Source organism: Schistocerca cancellata, chromosome 3, assembly GCF_023864275.1.
Source record: "Schistocerca cancellata isolate TAMUIC-IGC-003103 chromosome 3, iqSchCanc2.1, whole genome shotgun sequence".
Taxonomy (NCBI): Eukaryota; Metazoa; Arthropoda; class Insecta; order Orthoptera; family Acrididae; genus Schistocerca; species Schistocerca cancellata.
This window is the reverse complement of record NC_064628.1, coordinates 959839306-959845954: the sequence shown is the minus strand read 5'-3', so window position 1 is coordinate 959845954 and position 6649 is coordinate 959839306. Positions and strand designations below refer to the sequence as shown.

Sequence of the window (6649 nt, the reverse complement as noted above, 5' to 3'; positions counted from 1 at the left end):
TTGCGGAAGGAAGCGCTTTCGTCAAATGCGGCCGAAAACTAACATTTTGTGTGTTGGGAGAAAAGCCGAACGCGAATTCTGCCGTGCTCCTACATTAGATGAGCGCCAACGGCCATACCATGATGAATACACCGGTTCTCGTCCGATCACCGAAGTTAAGCATCATCGGGCCCGGCTAGTACTTGGATGGGTGACCGCCTGGAAACCCGGGTGCTGTTGGCTCTTTTCCTGTTATGTTTTTTGTTATGTCGCCAGCCCAATTTTCAAACTACCTTTCTGTTGTGACAAAGATGCTTCCTTAAGCCTTTTAAACTACTGTAATGGTACGAAAATGCAGTAATTAACTCAGTTTGAGAGAGAATGTGCTAACCACGTTTGCCAAGAAGACTTTGAAAACGACAAAACAGTACGAATCGGCAGGTGAATTCTGAAATACGTACCGCCTATTGTTGTGTAGGAGTGTAGAGTTCCAAATTTGATTTGTAACCACGAATTTATTCCTTAGTCGTCTCGTCTCGTCTCGTCTCGTCTCGTCCCGCAGGACGTTTGTCGTGCTTGCGCTGTCATATGGACCACGACCCGAGCGCAGCGAGCGGCAGTCGAGCAAAGTCGGGACAAGTCGGGACGGGGGACCGGGACAGGGATAGGAATGGTGCGAATGCACTGCAAACTACGCAGACACCTGGTGTGAGGCGAGGCGAGGCGAGGAAGCCCACATCGCTACCAGTGGGCCCTCCAGCACGACACTGGCGCACCCCGCACAGGCCCTCCGCTGAGCACCAGGGACAAGATGCGTCCTCCGCTAGTGTCGAAGGCTGCACGCGCCCAGCGAATGACAGGGGGTGCAACGAGCAGCAGTGCGTCTCACACACGCGGCGGTGCGCCCGCCAATTCGGCCGTCACTCTGCTGGGACGCCGGGCGCGCCTCCCCGCGCCGTCCTCGAGGAACTGGCGGTTGCGGAAGGAAGCGCTTTCGTCAAATGCGGCCGAAAACTAACATTTTGTGTGTTGGGAGAAAAGCCGAACGCGAATTCTGCCGTGCTCCTACATTAGATGAGCGCCAACGGCCATACCATGATGAATACACCGGTTCTCGTCCGATCACCGAAGTTAAGCATCATCGGGCCCGGCTAGTACTTGGATGGGTGACCGCCTGGGAAACCCGGGTGCTGTTGGCTCTTTTCCTGTTATGTTTTTTGTTATGTCGCCAGCCCAATTTTCAAACTACCTTTCTGTTGTGACAAAGATGCTTCCTTAAGCCTTTTAAACTACTGTAATGGTACGAAAATGCAGTAATTAACTCAGTTTGAGAGAGAATGTGCTAACCACGTTTGCCAAGAAGACTTTGAAAACGACAAAACAGTACGAATCGGCAGGTGAATTCTGAAATACGTACCGCCTATTGTTGTGTAGGAGTGTAGAGTTCCAAATTTGATTTGTAACCACGAATTTATTCCTTAGTCGTCTCGTCTCGTCTCGTCTCGTCTCGTCCCGCAGACGTTTGTCGTGCTTGCGCTGTCATATGGACCACGACCCGAGCGGCAGCGAGCGGCAGTCGAGCAAAGTCGGGACAAGTCGGGACGGGGACAGGGACAGGGATAGGAATGGTGCGAATGCACTGCAAACTACGCAGACACCTGGTGTGAGGCGAGGCGAGGCGAGGAAGCCCACATCGCTACCAGTGGGCCCTCCAGCACGACACTGGCGCACCCCGCACAGGCCCTCCGCTGAGCACCAGGGACAAGATGCGTCCTCCGCTAGTGTCGAAGGCTGCACGCGCCCAGCGAATGACAGGGGGTGCAACGAGCAGCAGTGCGTCTCACACACGCGGCGGTGCGCCCGCCAATTCGGTCGTCACTCTGCTGGGACGCCGGGCGCGCCTCCCCGCGCCGTCCTCGAGGAACTGGCGGTTGCGGAAGGAAGCGCTTTCGTCAAATGCGGCCGCAAACTAACATTTTGTGTGTTGGGAGAAAAGCCGAACGCGAATTCTGCCGTGCTCCTACATTAGATGAGGGCCAACGGCCATACCATGATGAATACACCGGTTCTCGTCCGATCACCGAAGTTAAGCATCATCGGGCCCGGCTAGTACTTGGATGGGTGACCGCCTGGGAAACCCGGGTGCTGTTGGCTCCCTTCCTGTTTTTTTTTTTGTTATGTCGCCAGCCCAATTTTCAAACTACCTTTCTGTTGTGACAAAGATGCTTCCTTAAGCCTTTTAAACTACTGTAATGGTACGAAAATGCAGTAATTAACTCAGTTTGAGGGAGAATGTGCTAACCACGTTTGCCAAGAAGACTTTGAAAACGACAAAACAGTACGAATCGGCAGGTGAATTCTGAAATACGTACCGCCTATTGTTGTGTAGGAGTGTAGAGTTCCAAATTTGATTTGTAACCACGAATTTATTCCTTAGTCGTCTCGTCTCGTCTCGTATCGTCTCGTCCCGCAGACGTTTGTCGTGCTTGCGCTGTCATATGGACCACGACCCGAGCGGCAGCGAGCGGCAGTCGAGCAAAGTCGGGACAAGTCGGGACGGGGACCGGGACAGGGATAGGAATGGTGCGAATGCACTGCAAACTACGCAGACACCTGGTGTGAGGCGAGGCGAGGCGAGGAAGCCCACATCGCTACCAGTGGGCCCTCCAGCACGACACTGGCGCACCCCGCACAGGCCCTCCGCTGAGCACCAGGGACAAGATGCGTCCTCCGCTAGTGTCGAAGGCTGCACGCGCCCAGCGAATGACAGGGGGTGCAACGAGCAGCAGTGCGTCTCACACACGCGGCGGTGCGCCCGCCAATTCGGCCGTCACTCTGCTGGGACGCCGGGCGCGCCTCCCCGCGCCGTCTTCGAGGAACTGGCGGTTGCGGAAGGAAGCGTTTTCGTCAAATGCGGCCGAAAACTAACATTTTGTGTGTTGGGAGAAAAGCCGAACGCGAATTCTGCCGTGCTCCTACATTAGATGAGCGCCAACGGCCATACCATGATGAATACACCGGTTCTCGTCCGATCACCGAAGTTAAGCATCATCGGGCCCGGCTAGTACTTGGATGGGTGACCGCCTGGGAAACCCGGGTGCTGTTGGCTCTTTTCCTGTTATGTTTTTTGTTATGTCGCCAGCCCAATTTTCAAACTACCTTTCTGTTGTGACAAAGATGCTTCCTTAAGCCTTTTAAACTACTGTAATGGTACGAAAATGCAGTAATTACCTCAGTTTGAGAGAGAATGTGCTAACCACGTTTGCCAAGAAGACTTTGAAAACGACAAAACAGTACGAATCGGCAGGTGAATTCTGAAATACGTACCGCCTATTGTTGTGTAGGAGTGTAGAGTTCCAAATTTGATTTGTAACCACGAATTTATTCCTTAGTCGTCTCGTCTCGTCTCGTCTCGTCTCGTCCCGCAGACGTTTGTCGTGCTTGCGCTGTCATATGGACCACGACCCGAGCGGCAGCGAGCGGCAGTCGAGCAAAGTCGGGACAAGTCGGGACGGGGACCGGGACAGGGATAGGAATGGTGCGAATGCACTGCAAACTACGCAGACACCTGGTGTGAGGCGAGGCGAGGCGAGGAAGCCCACATCGCTACCAGTGGGCCCTCCAGCACGACACTGGCGCACCCCGCACAGGCCCTCCGCTGAGCACCAGGGACAAGATGCGTCCTCCGCTAGTGTCGAAGGCTGCACGCGCCCAGCGAATGACAGGGGGTGCAACGAGCAGCAGTGCGTCTCACACACGCGGCGGTGCGCCCGCCAATTCGGCCGTCACTCTGCTGGGACGCCGGGCGCGCCTCCCCGCGCCGTCCTCGAGGAACTGGCGGTTGCGGAAGGAAGCGCTTTCGTCAAATGCGGCCGAAAACTAACATTTTGTGTGTTGGGAGAAAAGCCGAACGCGAATTCTGCCGTGCTCCTACATTAGATGAGCGCCAACGGCCATACCATGATGAATACACCGGTTCTCGTCCGATCACCGAAGTTAAGCATCATCGGGCCCGGCTAGTACTTGGATGGGTGACCGCCTGGGAAACCCGGGTGCTGTTGGCTCTTTTCCTGTTATGTTTTTTGTTATGTCGCCAGCCCAATTTTCAAACTACCTTTCTGTTGTGACAAAGATGCTTCCTTAAGCCTTTTAAACTACTGTAATGGTACGAAAATGCAGTAATTAACTCAGTTTGAGAGAGAATGTGCTAACCACGTTTGCCAAGAAGACTTTGAAAACGACAAAACAGTACGAATCGGCAGGTGAATTCTGAAATACGTACCGCCTATTGTTGTGTAGGAGTGTAGAGTTCCAAATTTGATTTGTAACCACGAATTTATTCCTTAGTCGTCTCGTCTCGTCTCGTCTCGTCTCGTCCCGCAGACGTTTGTCGTGCTTGCGCTGTCATATGGACCACGACCCGAGCGGCAGCGAGCGGCAGTCGAGCAAAGTCGGGACAAGTCGGGACGGGGACCGGGACAGGGATAGGAATGGTGCGAATGCACTGCAAACTACGCAGACACCTGGTGTGAGGCGAGGCGAGGCGAGGAAGCCCACATCGCTACCAGTGGGCCCTCCAGCACGACACTGGCGCACCCCGCACAGGCCCTCCGCTGAGCACCAGGGACAAGATGCGTCCTCCGCTAGTGTCGAAGGCTGCACGCGCCCAGCGAATGACAGGGGGTGCAACGAGCAGCAGTGCGTCTCACACACGCGGCGGTGCGCCCGCCAATTCGGTCGTCACTCTGCTGGGACGCCGGGCGCGCCTCCCCGCGCCGTCCTCGAGGAACTGGCGGTTGCGGAAGGAAGCGCTTTCGTCAAATGCGGCCGCAAACTAACATTTTGTGTGTTGGGAGAAAAGCCGAACGCGAATTCTGCCGTGCTCCTACATTAGATGAGGGCCAACGGCCATACCATGATGAATACACCGGTTCTCGTCCGATCACCGAAGTTAAGCATCATCGGGCCCGGCTAGTACTTGGATGGGTGACCGCCTGGGAAACCCGGGTGCTGTTGGCTCCCTTCCTGTTTTTTTTTTTGTTATGTCGCCAGCCCAATTTTCAAACTACCTTTCTGTTGTGACAAAGATGCTTCCTTAAGCCTTTTAAACTACTGTAATGGTACGAAAATGCAGTAATTAACTCAGTTTGAGGGAGAATGTGCTAACCACGTTTGCCAAGAAGACTTTGAAAACGACAAAACAGTACGAATCGGCAGGTGAATTCTGAAATACGTACCGCCTATTGTTGTGTAGGAGTGTAGAGTTCCAAATTTGATTTGTAACCACGAATTTATTCCTTAGTCGTCTCGTCTCGTCTCGTATCGTCTCGTCCCGCAGACGTTTGTCGTGCTTGCGCTGTCATATGGACCACGACCCGAGCGGCAGCGAGCGGCAGTCGAGCAAAGTCGGGACAAGTCGGGACGGGGACCGGGACAGGGATAGGAATGGTGCGAATGCACTGCAAACTACGCAGACACCTGGTGTGAGGCGAGGCGAGGCGAGGAAGCCCACATCGCTACCAGTGGGCCCTCCAGCACGACACTGGCGCACCCCGCACAGGCCCTCCGCTGAGCACCAGGGACAAGATGCGTCCTCCGCTAGTGTCGAAGGCTGCACGCGCCCAGCGAATGACAGGGGGTGCAACGAGCAGCAGTGCGTCTCACACACGCGGCGGTGCGCCCGCCAATTCGGCCGTCACTCTGCTGGGACGCCGGGCGCGCCTCCCCGCGCCGTCCTCGAGGAACTGGCGGTTGCGGAAGGAAGCGCTTTCGTCAAATGCGGCCGAAAACTAACATTTTGTGTGTTGGGAGAAAAGCCGAACGCGAATTCTGCCGTGCTCCTACATTAGATGAGCGCCAACGGCCATACCATGATGAATACACCGGTTCTCGTCCGATCACCGAAGTTAAGCATCATCGGGCCCGGCTAGTACTTGGATGGGTGACCGCCTGGGAAACCCGGGTGCTGTTGGCTCTTTTCCTGTTATGTTTTTTGTTATGTCGCCAGCCCAATTTTCAAACTACCTTTCTGTTGTGACAAAGATGCTTCCTTAAGCCTTTTAAACTACTGTAATGGTACGAAAATGCAGTAATTAACTCAGTTTGAGAGAGAATGTGCTAACCACGTTTGCCAAGAAGACTTTGAAAACGACAAAACAGTACGAATCGGCAGGTGAATTCTGAAATACGTACCGCCTATTGTTGTGTAGGAGTGTAGAGTTCCAAATTTGATTTGTAACCACGAATTTATTCCTTAGTCGTCTCGTCTCGTCTCGTCTCGTCTCGTCCCGCAGACGTTTGTCGTGCTTGCGCTGTCATATGGACCACGACCCGAGCGGCAGCGAGCGGCAGTCGAGCAAAGTCGGGACAAGTCGGGACGGGGACCGGGACAGGGATAGGAATGGTGCGAATGCACTGCAAACTACGCAGACACCTGGTGTGAGGCGAGGCGAGGCGAGGAAGCCCACATCGCTACCAGTGGGCCCTCCAGCACGACACTGGCGCACCCCGCACAGGCCCTCCGCTGAGCACCAGGGACAAGATGCGTCCTCCGCTAGTGTCGAAGGCTGCACGCGCCCAGCGAATGACAGGGGGTGCAACGAGCAGCAGTGCGTCTCACACACGCGGCGGTGCGCCCGCCAATTCGGCCGTCACTCTGCTGGGACGCCGG

The 6649-nt window shown here is 54.9% G+C and overlaps 7 non-coding genes across 7 annotated transcripts; all 7 read left to right on the top strand.

The window, feature by feature from the left end:
- Positions 1–104: 104 nt before the first annotated feature.
- LOC126178226 (5S ribosomal RNA) lies at positions 105–222 on the top strand. The gene has a single exon (XR_007536137.1). It is a non-coding gene; the product is annotated as a 5S ribosomal RNA (ribosomal RNA).
- An 837-nt stretch (positions 223–1059) lies between these two features.
- On the top strand, positions 1060–1178 carry LOC126177990 (5S ribosomal RNA). The gene has a single exon (XR_007535911.1). It is a non-coding gene; the product is annotated as a 5S ribosomal RNA (ribosomal RNA).
- Positions 1179–2014: 836 nt separating this feature from the next.
- Positions 2015–2133, top strand: LOC126177987 (5S ribosomal RNA). Its single transcript, XR_007535909.1, has one exon. It is a non-coding gene; the product is annotated as a 5S ribosomal RNA (ribosomal RNA).
- An 836-nt stretch (positions 2134–2969) lies between these two features.
- On the top strand, positions 2970–3088 carry LOC126177986 (5S ribosomal RNA). The gene has a single exon (XR_007535908.1). It is a non-coding gene; the product is annotated as a 5S ribosomal RNA (ribosomal RNA).
- An 836-nt stretch (positions 3089–3924) lies between these two features.
- On the top strand, positions 3925–4043 carry LOC126177985 (5S ribosomal RNA). The gene has a single exon (XR_007535907.1). It is a non-coding gene; the product is annotated as a 5S ribosomal RNA (ribosomal RNA).
- An 836-nt stretch (positions 4044–4879) lies between these two features.
- Positions 4880–4998, top strand: LOC126177984 (5S ribosomal RNA). Its single transcript, XR_007535906.1, has one exon. It is a non-coding gene; the product is annotated as a 5S ribosomal RNA (ribosomal RNA).
- Positions 4999–5834: 836 nt separating this feature from the next.
- On the top strand, positions 5835–5953 carry LOC126177983 (5S ribosomal RNA). Its single transcript, XR_007535904.1, has one exon. It is a non-coding gene; the product is annotated as a 5S ribosomal RNA (ribosomal RNA).
- Positions 5954–6649: the final 696 nt, after the last annotated feature.